The sequence below is a fragment of the Hipposideros armiger genome, unplaced genomic scaffold (genome assembly GCF_001890085.2).
Source record: "Hipposideros armiger isolate ML-2016 unplaced genomic scaffold, ASM189008v1 scaffold_55, whole genome shotgun sequence".
Taxonomy (NCBI): Eukaryota; Metazoa; Chordata; class Mammalia; order Chiroptera; family Hipposideridae; genus Hipposideros; species Hipposideros armiger.
In genome coordinates this window covers 2,589,656-2,610,979 of record NW_017731405.1, presented here as the reverse complement: position 1 = coordinate 2,610,979, position 21,324 = coordinate 2,589,656, and the positions used below count along the sequence as shown (strand labels likewise).

The 21,324-nt window shown below is 39.1% G+C and overlaps 1 protein-coding gene and 1 pseudogene across 6 annotated transcripts in view; one reads left to right on the top strand and one right to left on the bottom strand.

The window, feature by feature from the left end:
* The window catches only part of PDE8B (phosphodiesterase 8B), a 253,654-nt gene that overhangs the window by 85,710 nt on the left and 146,620 nt on the right, over positions 1-21,324 (top strand). The window lies entirely within an intron of this gene.
* Positions 10,334-11,479, bottom strand: LOC109381914 (COP9 signalosome complex subunit 4-like; annotated as a pseudogene).

Here is a 21,324-nt window from a genome sequence, read left to right as displayed (position 1 = left end):
TGTCTAAGACCACACAGCTTATAAGTGGCAAAGTTGAACCCCAGCCCAGGCCTTTGACTCTAGAGCAAGGCTCTATAGGCTCAGGAACATACCCTGTTTCCCTGAAAATAAGACCCAGCTGGAAAATAAGCCGTAGCATGATTTTAGGCGCCAAAATATGGCACCTTGGCATATTGACTATTTTAAGCTGAAGGGGTTTGTGGCAAAGGCACCCTTCTCCCTGAAACAGGTCATGAAACCCTCATGCGAGGAGTGCGTGCCCTCCATATCCTGGAGGGATCATGCTAGGGATTATTCTCCGGCCGGGTCTTATTTTCGGTGAAACACAGTAGTAGTTCAGATTCTCCGACTTTTAGTGGCCTTTTTCTACCAGTGACAAAAAGGAGCTCAAAGTAAAGTGCCGAAACTCAAGAAGAAATCAGGAAAATTTAGAACTAAGCTTTTGTCTTTGCCCTTAATTTACCTGACAGCATTTTCTGAAGTAATGGATGTCTCAGAAATGTGTGGGTTGCACTCTGCCACATTTGCAGCAATTACGAGGCAGAATAAGGAGAATTGGGGAAGGCATTAGCAGCATTCAGACTTATCAGCTGCCAAGGCCACTTGCTCCTGGTCACCTGAAGCCTGCCACTTCAGAAGCCCTTCATCTTCTGATGAAAATGAAAGAAATTACGTTTTTGGCAAGCAGTCCAGCACAAAATAAATCATTTGGCTGAAGTGTCTGCAGGCTTGGATTTGATTCTTTGGAAAAGAGGAAGTCCGTGAAAACAAAAACAGCGACGACAAGTTGGCGCAGGCCTTGCATAAGAAGACATGTGCAGAGGTTCCTTCTGTTGGTCAGGCTGTGTGCACACGTCCCTGTTATACAACCGTTATGTTACTGCTTTTCTCAGTTGCCTCCATTTTAAAAAGAAAAACAAAACAACATAACAATATATCAGGCTCCATGCTAGGCACATTAGGTGGGTTTGTCATATTTCTGTCTTCACAGCAACCTTGTGAGGTAGATAGTATTGTCCGCATTTTACACATTAATAGGATGGTTAAAGAATTTGTTCAAGGTTTTTTCTCTTTCAAAGCTGGGAATTGAAACAAGGTCATATGATTCAGAAATCCTTGCTCACTGTTGATGGGGCTCCGTTGCTCCCCTTCCCTTTCTCCCTCTTTGATGATTCAGGGGAGAGGTGAGGCCCTTCTGCCCTTGAGCTGAATGAGCAGGAGGGACCTGAGTCAGGAACAGGCTTCCCGAGCCGACACTTCTGTGGGAAATGCCCGTCTTTGGTGTTTAAAGGGCATGTCCTCCTGAGGTTTCGGGTTGCTTTCCCCTCTTCATCCACTTGACTCTCCCTAAGTAGAAGCAGAGCAGGTTTCTTTCCCAGGCAAGAATAACATTTGCATCCTGGGCTGCCCAATGACAGCTCTGTCTCCAGGGACCACAGTTGGCTTGATGTGGGGAGGTCTCAGCCTCTTCATAGCTTTGGGTGATTCATAATCACCTTGGACTTCTCAGCCTGGGTCATTGGTGGGCTCCGGCTTCCCTGATGACTCCAGAGAACAAGACATGTTTCTGGAGCCGATGAGTTCCCTCTTCGCAGGTGCAGGAAGATATATGAAAGCCTACAGGAGACATATGATTGTGCACGTGCATTTTGACTGAACATCATGAGCTGTATTTTCTTTCTAGGGCACGTTATAAAAAAAACATAATATAGGCATTCTTGATTAAATAGCCATCTGTGGTAGCATCATTCAGCCACGTTATAGGTTCCTAAAGATAGTGTGCACTAGGGAAGCAGTTTAACAATAGTAGCTAAGAGTTTGGATTTCAGAGTCAGAATCCCCAGGTTCACATCCCAGCTCTGCCACTTGTGTGCCCTGTAACCTCAAGGACATTTTCTTAACTTTTCTGTGCCTCTGTTCTCTCATTTGCACAAGGGGAATATTAATAGTACCTAACTCATAGGATTGTTAGGAGTATTACATAATTTAATATGTGAGAAGTTCCCAGGAACAGGGGGCCTTGGCCATAATGAGAGCTGTAGACAATTAGCTAGGATGGCAAGAGCCATGGTGGTGATGAGCTCTGCAGGAAACTGGGTATATTGGTGTTAGCACCTTCAGGCCCTTAGCTTTGATTTTTATACTTGCTAGTTAATATAGGCCAAGGAGAATGTTAGTTGGATGGTGTCCCACATTAACGTACAATAGTTCATTCATTCATCAAATATGGAGTACCCGTTGTGTGCCAGGCACTGTGTTCGGTGTAAAGTATAGAAAAATGTGGTTCTACTCTTGTGGCATTGTACAACTGCTGATCAAGAATAATTACCCAGTATTAGGACATTTTAAGTCAGTAATATATCAAGATAATCACAAAACATACAATATCTTTAAAACGTGTTTTCTCCTCTTTTAGATTTTGTTGAACCTTTAACAGCCCCTCAGATAGAATCTGTACCTACCTTGTCCTATATGGTGGCCTCGTGTGGCTATGGGAGCACCATGTGGGTTGGAAATTAGGCGGGAGAGGTGGATGGCCCTTCAGAAGGGGCCATGCTAAGGAACTTAAATGTTATCTGAAGAGCAGTAGTAGGGTTCAACAGGAAAGCAGGGTGAAATATGGAATTAAGAATAACTTCAAAGCCCCTGTTAATTATAAAGCTCTGTGATTCCATACCAACTTTCTTGTACTCTGTTTATATTTTAATGTCATCACAGATATATTTGGGTTTAAATCTACCACTTTTTAAAAAATTTTGTTTTCTGTTTGTTCCATCTGTTTTATGTTTCACTGCTTCCGTGCCTTCTTTTAGATGCATTGCATTCTTTTAAGTCACTTGATTCCCCCCTCCCACTAGTGTGTCTCGTCTTTACTTGGTTACCAGCAAAAATAGAACATGCACCTAACTTATCAAAGTCTAAAGTTAGCACCACGCCTGCCTCCAAAAAATAGAAGATTTATTTCCCTTTGACTTACCTTCTGTTGTTGTCTTGTATGTTATTTCTCTCTATATGTTTAACCCTGTGAGATACTATTACTGCATCCTGCAGTCAGTGTTGTTTAGGTTGATCCACCTATGTCGTTTTTTGTTTGTTCTTCCTTTTGTATTCATTCCACTTGGGATCATTTTTCTTCTGCCTGAGGAACCCCCCTTATTTCCTTTGGGGTGGGTCTTCATTGGACAACTCTTGTTTTTGTTTTTATTGCACCATTATTCTTGGAGCATAGTTTCGCTGCATATGGAATTCTAGTTTGGTGGTTATTTTCTTTCCACACACTGAAGATATCATTCCCACTGTCGTCTGTCTTCCTTGTTGTTGCTGAGTAGTGTCTACTCTGAGGGTGATTTATTTGAAGGTCATCTGTATTTTATTTTGCCTCTGGCTGATCTTAAGATTTTGTTTGTCTTTGGTTTTCTGCAGTTTCACTGTGATTTGTGTCGGTGTGGATTTCTTGTAATTTATATGGCTGGGGAATCATTAGTCCTTTGAGTCCATGGATTGAAGTCTTTTAGTGGTTCTAAAATCTTCTCAGCTATGATCTCCTCACATGATGCTTCTCCCTCATCTTCTTACTTCCTCTCTCCTTGAACTCCAAGTAAATACATGTTAAACTTTCTCACTGTATCCACCGCATCTCTTGCTCCTTTTCCATCTTTTTGTCTTTCAGTGATACATTCTGGATACATTTTTTTCCTGATGTCTTATGGTTTACTAATTCTCTATTCAGTTGTATTTTATAACTGTTAAATCTTTCCACTGATTTATTAATTTTGATTATTATTGTTTTCTTTAGTTCTAGATTTTCACCTAGTTCTTTTTTAAGTCTGCCAAACCATTAAAAAAAAAAACTTGCAATTCCCTTCTGAAAATCTCAGGCTTTGCTTTTAACGAATTTCTTTGAACATGGTAAGTATAGTTGTGTTATAGTCCAGATGTGATCATTTAAATATTCAAAGGCTGTCTATATATGTCTGTTGTTTCTATTGGTTCTCACTTGGATTGTCACATGTGCCTGGTGATCCTTCACTGGGTTTTCCTTTGCTTCTGCCAAGGGTGGCAGTGTGTGGTGCTGACTGGCTTAATGGGAGATCAGGGCTTGAGGTTCCCTGAGTGATCAGGTTGATGCAAAGCGGGCTGTGAGACGGTCCAAGGGCTGGTTCACTTGGAGTTCACTCTTTGCCCGAGTTGTAGGCGTTTGGTGCCACAGATGAACCTGGGCTTGTTCACTACAACCCCCACTTTGGTGGTTGGTCCCTGGCTTTTACTTTAGTCCCCTCTTACCCTTGAAGCTTTTAAAATGAGAAGCTCAGTTTCACAACTCTTTCTTTTATTTATATTCTGAAACTTCTTTTTATATTATTTTAACATTTATTTTTCTGCTTTAGTTGACATACAATTTTACATTAGTTTCAGGTGTAAACTAATGTACAACATAGTGATTAGACATTTATATACCTTACAAAGTGATCACCCCTATAAATCTAGTACCCACCAGGCACCATACACAGTTATTACAATACTATGGACTATATTCCCTGAGCTGCACTTTACATCCCTGTGACTGTTTTGATTACTGGCAATTTGTCCAGCTCTTTCTTTTAAATTAACAATTACTCGTGGGTAGCACATTTATCCAGCCGGGACCAATCTTCTAGAATTTGGCCTGATAATTCCTCAGTATATTGATACTTCTTTGAGGCTTTTGGGAGGATGTTTTAAAATATCATATTCAGTATTTTTAGTTGTCCTTATTGGGAAAGTTTGTCCTAATTTCCTAGTGTCCCATTATTAGAAGTGAAAGTCCTTATTCTGACTTTGATATTATAAGATTGGTGGCCTTTAATTGTGTTTGTTGTTGTTTGTTTGAGGAAGGTACTTTTGTGACCTGTTTTTCTGCCTGTTTTCCTTTTTGGAAATGAGTAGGAAGGGGTTGGTACTGTATTTATTTATTTGGAAGGGAGGTAGATAAAACGACCTCATCCTTTATGCTGGCAGGTAGCCTTTGGGGAGTAAGAAGATTTTTGAATGATTAAAAACTGGTACATTGGTAGAAAAGAAGAATATTTCTCATCAATATTTCCATTAATTTTTCTGTTACTGTCTTTAAGGCATTAGAGTTTGAGCAGATAATTCTCTATTTCTGCCTTTACATTAAGGTCACTTTTTTTCCCAATTCTAATCTTTACACTTATATCATCACATCCTATTATAGAGTAAAACAGCATATTCTTAGAGCGCCAATATCATTTATGTGATATAACTGATTTTTTTCTGTAAACACAACTCAATAAAAAGCAGCAAGAATATTAATCAGTGTATGAGCACAAGGAGCAGGAGCCAATCCCACTGGTTTTAAAAAATGTATATAAATTGTAAAGGTTCAAGCATTGCAGTAATCAGATAGCACTTGAAAAGTATATTCTTTACCTGGAGACGTCTAATTGTTAGTACAAGTGAGGTTGGAGAAGAAAATGGTTGGCACCATTTGTTGTTATGGAGATGTTTTTCTTAGCAGTTTTCCCCTTCACATCTTCATATTCCAAATTCCTGTCTCTGAGGCATCAGTATTCAAAATGATTGGCAAAAGCCACTCAAAATATTAATATTTTCATTCTGCTTCTTAGAGAATCCTTCCAAGTATAAGAAAAAAAATAAATTGAAGATTGTCCCATGTATATATTTACTTTATTCATTTTATTTATTTTATTCACTTGCAATTTCATTAACATGAAGACAACTTACAGTGAACATAGTTATACTTCAGCTTTCTTCATTTGACATCATCCTCCAAAAACGACTTAGGGGACGAGAGCGCAAGTTTTGGAGTAAAAGCATGGGATACCTGAAATTTGAATTGAACCACCTTGAGGTGAAACTTGAAATTGAACCTTATGGAAAGGACAGTCTTAGATGATATTGGTCACAGGTACAATATAAGGAAAGAAAATATTTTTCTCTTATTTAAATTGATATATACCTAACTCCTAAGTGGACTGATTTGATATGATTGTAGAATGGACTATACAAAAATTTGAGTATTATATGTTTTAGTTACCATCAATATGAAGTATGCTTTCATATTATCTTCATTAATATGGCCTGAAAGGTTACTAAAATGAAATGAGGCATTGAAAACCTGAGCGGAATCAATAAATAGAATGACCTGTCAATTGTATCTTTACTTGAAAATTTTTGCAATGTTCCTTTCAGAGCCATTCGTTATCCATTGTGGATAACAGTTTTAACATCCTGTTGCTTAGAAACTGGATTACATATGATGGAGCTCCTTGTAAGAACTTTAAGTGTTAACTCTTTGGAAATTGAGAGGTTCCTAAGACATTGCAAATCTCTTAATTTGAAAAGTAGATGTGAATTGTGTTCTGGAAAGAACCACAGTGAAAAACTGTCTTAAAAGTAGACAGAAAAGATCTCAGAACTATTTAAGTAAATGCTTTCCAGTTTAGAAAATTTGATCATTAAAAGAATTGACATAATTGCTCTGAAGAATGATAGGTTGCTGCTCCCTTTTAAGATTGCCATCTCTAATGGATTTTTTAACGGCCTCTTTTCTCTAGTCATTGTATTTTTATACCAAACCCCCAGAGCCAGGTGTGTGATGACGCACTTAGTTTTCTTCTGCCTTTTTCAGAGGGGCTGATCTTCCAGTCTTCGTTTTTTTGTTTTGTTTTTCTTTTCTAGAAGTTTCTACTTCTGAAATACAGTTGAATAATGGTTGGAATATTAATTGTAACTTGACGTGAAAAGAATCATAGTTGGAATTAATTTCTCTTTATCACTATCAATTCTTCAATTGATTAATTTCTTTTGTGCTTGCCATTTTCTGTTCACCTGGAAAAGTGTTATATTTTCCTGGCTGGACCAGCAATGACTGGTGATTCAGTCCGGGCAGAAGTGAGAGCCCACTAGGTTTTGTTGTTTGTGTGTGCCTTCTTCTCTTGGTACAGGGAGCATAGTTTCTTCAATAAATGGGGAGAGAGGGGTGGGTTGATGTGTCTTCTGATTTTGTGAATCTCTTTTGTTTTCAAAGGATCCTTAATATCTATTGTTTGCCTTTTTTCCCCCTTCTCCATCAAGCATCTGGGGGAATGTGACCTCCCAAGTCACCTCCCTCCCTCCAGAAGTGATGCCCTCCCAAGACTCCCATCTTTGGTCCCACGAACTTTCCAACCCTCCGTTTCATTCCCCTGTACTCAAGATCAGACTTGTTCTCTCTATTTCTATACTCAGGGTAGGAAGCTCTTTTTGGAGGTGATTTTCATCTGTTTGGCTTTGCCACCTGACTGTCTTCTCTGACAAGTTTCCTGCTGGCTTTAGATGTTTGTGTCCTTTCCTGTGCATTAATTGAAGTTTCCAACAAGCTCCGCTTCCTGGTTATGCTATAGGCAGGGCTGGCTTCTAGTGTATCCCACCAGTGCATTGCACAGGGCCCAGTTTTTAGAAGGGCCTCATGCTTGGGGTTTAGTGCTCTGTAGTCACTGTCTTGAAATTCTTAATAATTTAATCTTTGGATTTGTGTTTTGTAAATCAGGTTTAGTGGCATGATAGACATGCGTCAGGGCCTTGAATCCTTGACTCGTGCTTGGCCCTGCCAGCTCCCTAACTCCCCCTTCACTCCACTCCTTCCTCACCCTGGATGAGTTCCAGCCACCTGCCCCTGCCCCTGGCTTGTGACTGCCGTCCCTCTTTGGCTGGGGCAGCCCAGTTACATGGGCAGGTGGAGCCTGTGCTCTCTCTAGTCCTCTTTGCCCACCAGGGGCCTGGAAGCAGGTGCAGGAAGGCTTGGGGGCAGAGCAAAGTGGAGGCTGTTCTGTCCTAGGCTGTCAGTGTCACGGTACCTGCAGCAGGTGACTCCTTGGGGGCCTTTTGTCCACTGCTGATCTAGGCGCAGCGCATGGCCAGCAAAGAAGTTGCATTTCCTTGGAGTTTGCCAGTCCATTGTGAGTTGTGGTGGTAGGCCCCTGGGAAGAGGAGATTGACATCTCTGCCCCTGGCTGGGGCCCCTCATTTTCATTTTGCACTAGGCCTTGTCAATTATGTCTTGAGCCTTGGCTACAAATGTGAGTTATATATGGGTGGCTTCATTTGCTCTCCTGGCTCATCTCTGTGGTTTTTGGAGAGATTTAAATTTAGTCAACTGGCATTATCTCGGGAAACCAAAAGCTCCTGATTTCTTTTAATTTGCTTTATTAATTTTTTTCAAGCTATAACAGTAATTCATAATTTTTGCAACAAAACAAAAATAAATAGGACCAAAGTAAAAGTCAACACTCTGTTCCGCCTCCCTCCCAAAGTAGCCAGTGTTCAAAGTAACCAGTTGGGTTTTTATGTGTGATTATCCCAAACTTTTATTCATGATCATATAAAACACATGTGCGTGTGTGCACATGCAAACACACACACGTCATGTGGGGTTTTTTGAGGAATGGCAAAAATGCTCATATCTTGCTTATATAAGCAAAAATGCTTATATCTGGAAGTCCCTCTATTTTAGTATATATGGATTCAACTCATTCTTTTTAATAATATTCTATATTCATAGTATAGATTTGCCATAATTCATTTGCCAGAGTCATCATGATAAATGTTTGTTTCCAGTTATTTTTAGTGCTATAAACAAGGCAGCAAAAAAACCCCTATTACTTATATCTTTATATTTAGTGCCTTTAATTCATGAGGATGTATTTCCCAAGCAGCAGTTCTAGACTAAGGGCATATTACTTTCTAAAAAGACTGGAGAAATTCACACTGTCACCAGCATTATATGAATGCCTGTTTCCCCGCACTGTTGCCAGCACCGGAAGTTATCAGTCTTGTAAATTCTTGCTTATATGAGCGGTGAAAAATGATATGTGGTCTTGATTTGTGTTTTCCTAATTACTGTAAGGTCAAGTTCTTATCATGTATTTATTAGCCACTTGCATTTCTTCTGTGAATTTCCTATACATGCCTTGTATATATATTTTTCCTATTGGAATACTATTTTTCTTAATCAGTTTTGAAAGAGTTTTATTAACCTCATCTTTCGTCTGTGTGGCAGGATTTTTCTCAGTTACTGTTTTTCACTTGATTAAATGATATCTTTGCCCCCAAATTATTCAAATATGTCTGCTGTTTCCTTTCTGGTTTTGTATTTCTTGACTTGCTTAAGAAATTCTCTCGGATGCTAAGATTATGAAATAGTCTCCTAAATTTCCTATAATTAAAAAATATTTATATTCCACTTGAACTCTATTTTTCTATCTCATAATTTTTGTTTCCTTTCAGATAGCTATTGTAGCCAGTATAATTTATGAAACAAGTCCTTCATTTCCATTTTTCTCATTTATTATGATGAAACATGTATTATGTTTCAACATGTATTTGGATCTATTTCTGGATTTTCTGTCATAGTCTGCTGATACATTTGTGTATTCCCATGCCAATGACATATTGTTTTAAAGACAATGGCTTTATAATATGATTATATCTGGTGGAGAAAATTTCCCCTCACTAGTCTTAATTTTGTAAAATTTTCTTGGCAATTCTAATGTATTCTACCACACGAACCTTAAAATAATTGCTTCCATTTCCTCTTTTTTTTTTTTGGCTCACTTCTTAATTTATTAGAATAACCACATTTAGAGAGGCACAAAACACTTAAGTTTACATGACTACGAAGTTAATATAAATCCCAATCTTTTTAGCTACAGATAGTTCACTTATTCCATTTAAAGAAAAGCTTTCAAAACATCTGAGTTAGCTTGATACACAGAGAACCTGAATATATGGGAACTACATATTTTTATTTTTATTATTTATTTAAATTAGTTTCAGGTGTACAAAACAATGTAATAGACATTTGCCTCCCTCACAAAGTGATAATCCCCCTCCCCCAATCTACTACCCCTCTGACATCGTCTATAGCTGTTACAATTCCTTTGACTCTATTCCCTATGCTGTACTCCACATCCTGTGACTATATGTATATTAAATTATAGTTGACATTCAATATTATTCAGCTTCAGCTTCAGGTATACACTGCAGTGGTCAGGCATCTACACTGTCCATGCATGAAGTGGTGGGAACTACATATTTTTAAATGCTTGTACTTCCTGCTCTAATACTGTCTTCTTTAAATGGAATCCAGTGTAAACGGGATTGAAATATGTAAGGTCATGATGCAAGTGCTTTGGAGATAGTGAGGTTAATCTGCACAACCTGGAGAAAGGTAGTGTGCACAGAGGTTCTGCCAGGATCCAGAGCCATCTGGGCTTCCATGCTTGTGCTGTCCCTTCTGGTGTGGTCTGACTAACTTTCTCCAAAAGGTTATTCACTTGGAAGCAAAGCGATTGGCTCTGTTTGCCCCATATTTGCAGAGCTTCTCATGTCTCAAAACAAGCCATTACATCAATCAGATCAATAAATCCATTCGTGTGTTCTTCTGGTATCAGTTGCGATACTGTCGTTTCTGCCTTAGCTGCAGGGATCTCTAAAACAGCTCTGAATTCTTCAAAGGTAATATTACTACATAATTTGCTTGCAGACAACAAATGGGGTTTAATAACAGCTCTGTCCAAGATGCTAGAACCATCAGCTGTAGTTCCTTTTTGGTTGAGGCATCAGCATGGCAGCAAATTCTTGAAGTTGGTTTCCTCTGATGGTCCTATCCAGGTACATTTTCTTTAGGATCCCATAAGCAAGTTGCTCGCACCTTTGATCCTTAAAAAGAGTAGCTAGCCTTTGAGAATGCTGCTGTCCTATTGATGCTAAGATGGTACTGTGCAAAGCATGTTTTAAGGCCTCTAGTCTGTCACTTTCGTGCACTGTTGTCTTCTAAGAGAGCTCGTTGTACGTTTGTGCGGCTTCAGGGAATTTTCTTCTACAATCAAGAACATGTGCGTAGTATGCCTTATAATGTATCATTACCTACTCATTGATTGATTCATTCTGAAATAATGATGCTCGATTTATGTATGTAAGCCCCTGCCTGGACTGGCTCATCAACCTCTAGATATAGCCTAGTGATCTTCAGGTAAGTCTCCAGTTTCTAATCTAGATTGTACTCTTTTCATCCCGTTTCCAAAGGAATTCCCACCAACACTTGGGCTTCATTTCTCCAATCTTCTTCTTTTTCATATATGGATGCAAGATGCTGTCTTATGGAAGCAACCTACTCCTCAAATGAAATGATCCTAGGCTGGATCCTTTCCAAGGCGAAATGATAGATTTCTTTGGCTGTGCTATCAGGCAGGTTAGGGAGATGTGTGCAAAAATCAGTCAGCAACTGTGGAGAGATCACAAGGCTGGCATTCTCATTCCCCGTTGTTTTCACAAAAGCTTTCAAAGTTTCTAGCTGTTCTGCCCCAGATAACTGAATGGCTTTTTCCAGGATCTGATGATACATGCCTATCAGATCTTTCTGAGAGCCGCTTGAATTCATGAGATGGACCAAATCCTGTCACACAGATGCCACCATCTTTCTTCCAGCTCAGCCCTCCATTTCCTCTTAAACTATTGGGATTTGGATTAGAAGTTTATGTATTAATTAAAGTTTAAATATTAAATTTTAAATTTAAAAAGTATATTATTTTCTTAATAATTATCTGTTTCTTTCTGGGGTTTATATTATGGCCGTTACTATCATATTTGGAACTGGTTTTCTGTTTCTTACAGGTTATTGTTAGTGTAGAGCAGCGGTTCTCAACCTGTGGGTCGTGACCCCTTTGGGGGTCAAATGACCCTTTCACAGGGGTCACCTAAGACCATCAGAAAACAAAAAGGTATTTACATTACGATTCATAACAGTAGCAAAATTACAGTTATAGAGTAGCAACGAAAATAATTTTATGGTTGGGGGTCACCACAACATGAGGAACTGTATTAAGGGGTCGCGGCATTAGGAAGGTTGAGAACCGCTGGTGTAGAGGCAGACTATTAGCTTTTATATGTTGATCTTGTATCATCACCTTATTAAAAATTGTATTTCCTTTTTGTAGCATTTCATGTTGACCATGATGAAAAGTCCAATACTAATTTTCTCTTTTTTCTAGGTAATTTTTTCTTCCTTAATGCAAATTTATACATTTTTCTCTTTATTCTAGTAGTTCAGCTATTTCAGCAGCGTATGCCCAGTTAAGTCTGAAGGTTTAAGTCTTTCCAAGGAAATTTTTCTTGTGTTATTCTTCAATTATGTTTTTCATCTGATTTTTTTTCCCTTTAGTGTTACAGATTCTGCTTTTTAAATATTCTGGATCTATTTCTTTTCTGTTTTTTCTCCTGTGTTGTGATAGATTTTTTTTATTTGACTTTCTAGACCAGGGATCTACAGACTTCACATTGCTTGCGAAATCCATCCTGCTGCATTTCTATAAATAAAGTTTTATTGGAGCACAGCCAAGCCCATTTATGAATGTCTTTTCTATGGCTGGTTTCTTGCTATAATGGCAAAGTTGGGCAATTTCAAGGGACTCTATGGTCCACAAAGTCAAAACTATTTACAAACTTGACCTTTGCAGAAAGTTTGTTAACTCCTGTTCCAGTCTACTTATTTTGTTCTTAGGACTGAATATTCTCTTTCAGTTCAGTTATTATTGTTTTTAAATGTCCCCAAATCTTTTTATTTTCAGAAAACATTTTTGCGTTCTAATTAAATCACTTTGAGGATTTGTGTTCCTTTATCCTTTAATGTTTTCTTTTGTCTATTCTGTTAGTGAGACTCATCTGATTTCATTTTGGTCGTTTTCCCGTAGGGACAGAGTCCCCTTTCAGGGACTGCAGGTTTTCTTTGCCTGTTCGTAGGCTGAGTACCCTCAGTGCATTGTGGCTGTGGAGGCTCTCAGGGTGTCAGACTTGGAGGGGATGGAAGACCTGGCAGTCCTTGCTAAGGGCAGCCCTGGTCAACAAAGGAGAAGGAACTGTACCTGTTCCAAGGATGACTGAGGAAGGCCTTTATTCTCTAGCCTTGACAGTGCAATGGGTGGGTAGAGCAGCCTTTTCTAGTCTGTAAGGACTAAGTAATGACAAAACTGAAAATGATAAAAGTGAAAACTGAAAGTGACAAACCTGAAGCTTGCCTACTTTGGGCACATCATGAGAAAGATGCCTTTGGAAAAGACAATAATACTGGGGAAAAGAGAAGGCAGCAGGAAAAGAGGAAGACCAAATATTAGATGGATTGACTCCATGTAAGAAGCCATAGGCGTGAGTCTACAGGAGCTGAGCAGGGCTGTTGAGGACAGGACACTGTGGGAATCACTCACTTATAGTGTTGCCAGGAGTTGGAGCCAATTCTACGGCACATCACACACACAAGGACTAACAGCATTTTAGTTCTCCAGGTCCAGCAGGACTGTGGGACCTCTGTTGGTAGGACCTTACATAGTAAGCCGGGAGATGCGGCACTCCTCCCCATAACACATGCACGTGTGCACGTCCATGCTTGTGTAGATGCACATCTTCTGCCTTCTTGCGAAGCCAAGTATTGCCCCCAGGTGCTTAATACCACAGATGACAAAGTTAGGACATATTCTAGCCTCTTATGAACTCCGGACCTCAGCTGCCTGTCCTTTCCAGGTCTCATCAAAAGGCTTATTCTTGTTTTCCAGATTTTAGAGTCATTTTAGTGAGTTCAGAGATGGGAAATTGGGGGAACTCTTTGTTGTTGTTTTTTTAAAGATTTTATTGGGGAATTGGGGGAGTGGAACAGCACTGGGGAATGAGGGAAGGGGAACAGACAAGTTGCTGTTGTTTTGTTCTTCAGTCTAGTTGTGGAGGACATTGCTTCACTGGCCCAAGCTGGCACCATCATTGTGCTCTTCCCGGGTGAGGCAGATCATTCGCCGGCCCCTGGAGGGCCATTCACAGCGGCTGCTGGCCGCTCACGCTCCTGCCAGCTGCACACAGTAGCTTATGGCAACCCACTGCAGCAGAGGGCTGCAGCCTACGCCATCGCCGGCAAGCCACGGCATCCCAGCTCCAGGTCAAGCTGTTGTTCAGCATCTTAGCTGTAGAGGGCAGTGTCACTGGCCCTCATATGTGGGATCCAAACCGGGGCCCTCTGGCATCCCAAGCCAGTTCCTAACCAACACGCCACTCGGCCGGCCCGGGAAACTCTTTGTTGATTTCTAATTTGGGGTTGTTTTTTTTGTTTTTTTTTTCCTTTTGCCAGTGTGACTATGCCAGGAAGGAATAGGTGACATGGGTGGTTATAGTATAGAACAGGTTGGGACCTGGCATGTTTTTGATTAGCAGTTTAGTGGTACCCAGAAGGGTTCTATACTCCCATCAATAAATGAATGGCTGCACTCATGTTTGTTTTTCTATGTACATATGTGTGTGCATATGTACATGTATACCCCCTCACACACACACATACACAGGCTGAATGTTGGCTGTAAAGTAAATATTATAGTACAAGTCCTGTACCATCATAGTTGAATCATGAAGGAGAAATAAACCCTGAAAAGACCAATGCTCAAGGACCCTATCTGGTAACACTTTCTCCCATCCTCCATCTCCTAGCTGTTTCATGAGAATACCTGCTGGCTAATGGATATTCATCATTGCTGTGGTTTACAGAGCAAATGGTAGTGCAGCTGATTACTTGAATTGTTTCAGTTTATAGAGGGTTCTCTTTGGACCAGGGATTTACAGATTTAGGAGGTGATCTGTATTTGTTATTAATCACTGTTTAAAAGCTTTGGTTCAGACAAGGTGTAATTTAAATTTGCAAGGGTCCTTTATTGCTGCAGGAATAGTTATTTACAATTATTTGCCATTTGTCATCATTTAATTATTAGTTCCAGTAATAAATTTATTTTCACATCTTCAGAATAGTTTTTGCCCTAGAGAATTATAAACTGGAAATAATAGAAAGCAATGATGGGGTCATATATTTATGTACCACAAAAGAAGTATAATCCTTGTGGGAACTGCTCTAATACATTGTTTTGTCTACTTGTCATGCCCTGACTACATTTAAGTATGTGGGCAATTTCATTATGCATTCAAAATTCACTAGCACATTATTATTCTTATCATAATCTCATTTGATTCCATTTCGTTTTTAAATTCTGTAGTAGTTTCTGTGAGTCTGACACAAAAATGGTTTCCCTTCTTATTCTATTTAACCGTACAGTAAATATGCTCCTTTAGTCTTCAGTAACTGGAAGAATTTTTCCCCTCTTTGTGTTAAGAGCAAAAGCAGGCTATAGAGAAACCATGCCACATTAAGACTTTTTTGTTTCCCAAAAAAAGAGAAGCTAAATAAATAACTTTTAGGGTGTGTCCTGAGCTCTGTATAAATTTATTCCATTCTGTACCTTCTCTTCCATCTTTGTGCTCAGACAGCAACATCACTGGTGTTCAGAATGGTGAGAATAAGGTACTGCAAAGTTATTTCCAATACACTAAACTTGTAAGGCTTAAAGAACCAATTATTACATTTTAGAAAAAAATCTGAAAGCAAAAAGGATTGAAGTGCATGATTTTCCAAATAATCCTCATTTGATTAAAAATTGAGGTAATCAGGGTGTTCCATATTATGAGCATTTTGTTGAGTTGATATTTTGCTTAGCTCTGTTATCAATTTATTCAACAACAATTTATTGAATCTCAACTAAGTTTGAGGCATTTTTCCAGGTGCTAGGCTAATAGAAATGAATTACACAATAGTGAATATAGAATGTGATAAGTTAAATCAACCACAAAAAAGATATACCTGTTAAAAATAATATAGAAGATAAAATGCATTAGATATTTAAAAAATACATAGTAAATAAAAAAGAAGACAGAAAAGTGGGGAAAAGGGCAACCAGACAAGTGGAAAACAAAGGCAAGATGATAGTTTAAACAAATCATATCAATAATTACATTAAATGTAAGTAGTCAAACACCTCAGTTAAAAGGCAGAGATTATCAGGTTGGATAAAAGGAAGGGTAAGACTCAACTATATCCTGTCAATAAGACATATACCTTAAATATAAAGACACAAATAGGTTACAAATCAGTAAACAGATTTCTTTCTCTCCCATCACTTCTTTCAAGCCTGTTCTGTTAGATCTTTCTTCTGCATTTCTGGATTGTATCTCAGTGATCTATCACAGCTTTTGAGTCTCATTTTTAGTTATTAAAAAGTTCAATCTGATCTAAATCAAAACTCCCATCCCCCATCATCCAGTTCAATGCTTCTATGCATCCTTCAGCTCAAGGCTGACCTTGTCGTGAAAACCTGCTGCAGGGAAGGGGCGTGTGGCCCCTTATTTCAGCTCTCCTTGCTCCATGCCCTCCTTCACAGGCTTTTGGTTCCTCTGGGTCTGGGCAGAGAGAGTGACAGATAAAAGGGGGTGGAGAATTTGGCCTTTTTTTGGGTCTTTTAACTTCCTCTTGGTTACTGAATACCTTCTTTCATGGAATACTTTGGTGGTTCTGTGTGTTTTATCCTCTGCTCCCCAACCCCCACCCCACCCCCATACACACACACACATACACACACACTTTTTCATTCCTTGCCTGGTGAAATGTGCTTTCCAGCTGTCCTTTTATGATGCCCTCCTCTACTGGTTCCTGCTTTTAGAGGTGGGTTCGGCTGTCTCTTTCTGCTGGCCTCACCTTGCCCCAGTGTCAGGCAGCCTTCTTGGATAGGATCCCTTCAAGGTGATTCAAGCCTGCTGCTGCCTTCTACATTGCCCACTTGGCACACAGGACAGGTTACGAATCCTTGCCTCACCAAACTTCCCAAGTGTAGGCTTCTCCAGCTGTCCTCTTGCTCTCCCATCTGGGGCAACCCCAGGCAGCCCTCGTCTCTACCATGTGTGCCCCCTACTCTTCCGAGAACTCCTCTCCACCTTGTCTGGTGGCAGCATTAGAGGCCTGTGAGTTTCTTTGTGCAGACGATCTTCTGTACCTCCGCTGTCTGGGCGAGTTCCCTTGCTGCTGCTCTCACTAGGAGGGTGAATGTTCTCTCCTCTCCCCTCCTCTAAAAAGGAGGGGGAACTCCACAGCACTCCCTACTCAGCCAACAACTGTTTAAACATTCTTCCTCATTCAGCCAGCAACTCTCAGATGGGCCAGAGGTGGGAGATGAGCTTGAGTGGTGGCAGTGTGTATCCTCATCCTCCCAAGTCCTATGGAAATGAGTGTAGTGTGCTGATCCTTATTTCAGCTTTTGGCCATTTAATATCCTATTACATGTGGGAAAAAGTTTGAGTATAGAAATAAAGCTATCATTTATACTTAATTATACTAATGAAATAGGAAAGACTAGCTAAATTGGTTGTTAAGATTCTTCTGCTCAGCAAAGGAAACCATCAACAACATGAAAAGGCAAGTCAATGGAATGGGAGAAAATATTTGCCAACCACATATCCAATAAGGGGTTAATATCTAAAATATACAAGGAACTCTTTATAACTCAATAGCAGAAGCAACTCCAAAACCAAAAAAACAACCCAATTAAAAAAAATAGGCAAAAGACCTGAATAGACACTTTTCCAGGGAAGACATACAAGTGGCCAATAGATTTTTGAAAAGGTATTAAACATCATTAATCATGACAGAAATGCCAATCAAAACCACAAAGAGATATTACCTCCCACCTGTTAGGATGGCTATTATGAAAAAGACAAGAGATAACAAGTGCTGGTGAGGATGTGGAGAAAAGGGAACCCCGTGCACTGTTGGTGGGGATGTAAATTAGTGCAGCCACTATGGAAAACAGTATGGAGGTTTCTCCAGAAATTAAAAATTAAACTACCATATGATCCAGCAATTCCACTCCTGGGTATATGTCCCCCCAAAATGAAACTACTACCTTGAAGAGATATCTATGCCCCCATGTTCATTGCAACATCATTCACAATAACCAAGGTATGGAAACAACCTAAGTGTCCATCAACATTTGTGTGTGTGTGTGTGTGTGTGTTATATGATATATATGTGATATATATATATATATATATAATAGATTGCAATATTATTCACCCAGAAAAGAAGAAGGTAATCCTGCCAGCATTTGTGACAACATGGATGAACCTGAAGGGCATTATGCTAAGTGAAATAAGCCTGATATAGAATGTCTTGGCATACTGCATGGTATCACTTTTGTCTGGAACCTGGGGAAAAAAATCAATCTCATAGGAATTAAAAATGAAAAAGTGGTTGCCAGGGGCTGGGGGGTGGGGGAGACATGGAGAGGTTGGTAAAAGGGTACAACTTTCAATTATAAAATGAGTAAGTTCTGAGGAGCTGATGTAAAACATGGTGACTATAATTGATAAGGGTTTATTGTATAATTGAAGCTTGCTGAGAGAGTAGAACTTAAATGTTCCCACACAGAGAAAAGGGGTTAATGTATGAGACGATGGATGTGTTAATTAACTTGAAAGGGAATTTTTTCATAGTTATACATGTATCAAATCATCACGTTGTATACTTTCAATATCTTAGCATTTTATTTGTCAATTATGCCTTAATAAAGCTTAAAGAAGGATTCTTTCAAAAAACTCTAATATGCAGTAGAAATTTAAGCCCCTGCTGAATTAAAAGTGTTTCTTGGAAATTAGCTCATCAGTTTACCATCTGGTTTGGAAAGGAACAGGCCTCTGTTTGTAAGGGGCATTTTAAAAAGTAGCATTGAAAAATTAGCCAACATTTGTGTAAATGCTTCTGGAAAAATTTCATATGAAATTTAATGATTTTATAAATAGGAAGTATTAAGTACATTCATAGAGAGCAGTTTCATAACATTTGAAAATTAATTAATTTCATAATAAAAAAGTAAATATATCCTGTCATTTATTGATGATTTCCACTGAGGCTCACTTCATAATCAGTTGTTGAGCCATTTTCCCAAAGTACTCTGCTTCTTTATCAGAAAAGCGATGAAAAAATAAAATCACAACTATTCTAATACTGACTAAAGATGGAGAAACAAATTACCAACACTTGATCAAGACCACCCTTTATTTCTATAGGATTGTGGAGAGACCATTGATTGAGTCTGTTTGAAAGACAGTTGCATTCTATTGCTTTTAAATCTCCAGAAATAAAAATGGCCTGACATCTTGAAAAAGGGTAGAAAAATTCTAATGGCTTAAAAAAAGTCATAGCCACCCTGTTAGATTTCTCCTATGAAGGTAATAAAACCAGCTTGCAGTCCTGCAAGGAACTCACCTTAGGATACATATAGATGAGATGGGGAGAAATGTCATCTCCACGGAGACAGGAAAAGATACTAGGAAGGAGCAACTCTAATCCCTTAGGATCTGTGTCTAAGCCCAAGGTCTTTTGAGAGGTAGAAGTGAAAGAGTTGTTAAATATTTCTCTTCAGTGTAGACAAGATGTATTGGAAACTGATTGTGAATGAAATTAAGCATTGATTACAGTTTGTCAAGACTCTGGGAACCACACTTATTTCTCCACAATTTGCTCTCAATTATGCCATTTTGTTTTTAATTAATCACTAGCATTTTAACAAAATAGTGTAATTGATAGCTATCAACTAGACTGTCAGTCCTCTCCCCACATCAGAGGGTATGTGTGTGTTCAATCCCAGACACCCCTTCTGTCTCATGGGACTGCCCAGGGTGTCAGCCGTGGGTTTGCTCTACATACCTAGGCCTGTCACGTGCTAGCTGATGCTGAGAGGATTCCGGGGATGTACCTCCTACAGGTATGTAAGAAGGAGAAAGACTGAGCCCGGATGTTTGGCCGGGCCCTCCACCTAACTTTAGGAGTTTCCCCCGACTTGACCTCAGCAGCAGAGTGGGTTTTCCATGCGTGGATTCAAATAAGTGTCTTGTGTTCACAGTGAAATAATTTTTATTCCTGTTTAACATGTGAGGGCATTCCTTTTCAGGTTGCTGACAGCCTCCTGTTTTCCATTTTTCTTCTTGGCATCTTTGCTCAGGATAAAATAAGATGGGCTGCATTTTTTGTACATGAAAGACATTTAAAAAAAAAATGAGAATGCTGTGCCTTAAAAATAGTAGCAGGAAGCACACATCTTTATTCACTTTATACAAGATAAATAGTAACAATATACTTCATGTCTATAGTGTGGCCAGTGAAGATGGAAAAATCCTGCCTATGGGGATGTGGGTGGGGCTAGTGAAAACATACAGCGAGAGAAAGGGCAGAAAAGGCAGAAAATGGAGAGAAATGGGAGGACAGAACAGAGCTCAGAGACAAAGGGAGACAGAGGAGCCTCCATATATTTTTAAACATGTTCTTTAGTATTAAAGTGGTGGTTGAATAGCTTGTTGAAAATCTCCCTGTGTGACTTTTAAGCATACTCAGCATTATCTTTCAATAATAGAACCTCAAGAGGAAAACAGGCGTCCCTCTTACTTTGTACTCCCACTGAAACATTAAGGAACTAATCTATTCCAGAGGCATCATGCTCATGTTCATTTTTAAAACACATGATTATGGAAGAGTAGAAAAGAACAAGGCTTGATTACATACCCCTTACACAAAAAATTGATTTCCATACATCATTGTTATACCGCATTATCAGGTGTGTAAATTGTGTCTATATCCAGTATTTGTGCAAAGAAAATACATTTCTTTGATTATATTTAATTTATTACCTCGTATTATTACCTTTCTATTCCATGTGTAGAATTAGTTGTGCCCTGTGGTTTTTTACTTCTGTCTTTACTGCACTTGTGTCAGGAACCCATCATAACAGGTCCTCCAGAGGAGGCCAGATGGACTTCAAGGAGCCACTTGATTTCTCTCCTACAATCTGTTTTGGAAACCTCAAGACTTGAGGACCCTCTTTGTTTAGGAGTAGGTGCCTGCTCCACCCACTATGGCACTCTCAACCGATTTCACAAGGATTAGTACTCATTGGTCTTTCATTTCACTTGACATGTGACATAATATCCTTAACAGAAGGCTTCACTCTTTTTTCAGACACCAAGTATAATAGTAATATTTAAAGGCTCCCCTGGAGATTAGTTAAAATGGGCATGGTTGTCACTTCATAGAAATCAATGAATTGACTAAGGCATGTGTTTCATAGACAGTATTGTAAGCTTTCACCAAAACAGCAGCAAGATGGAGAAAACCAAGCAAAATGATTAGTGGCTCTATCCAGAATTTTGGAATAATCAGTGCCAAATAGAACAGGAGAGCAAGATTCATTGAGGATTAAGGGCAGAATACGTTTTGGTCAGAGAATAGGAAATGCTTTATCTTTAGTGCGTTAAGATCAATATGAAATTTTATTGAAATGCCTATCTTGCAGTAGGTTAAACAATATATTCTAATGTCTCAGTGTCCTTTCTTGGAACGTATTTAAGTAAATAAAAACCTTA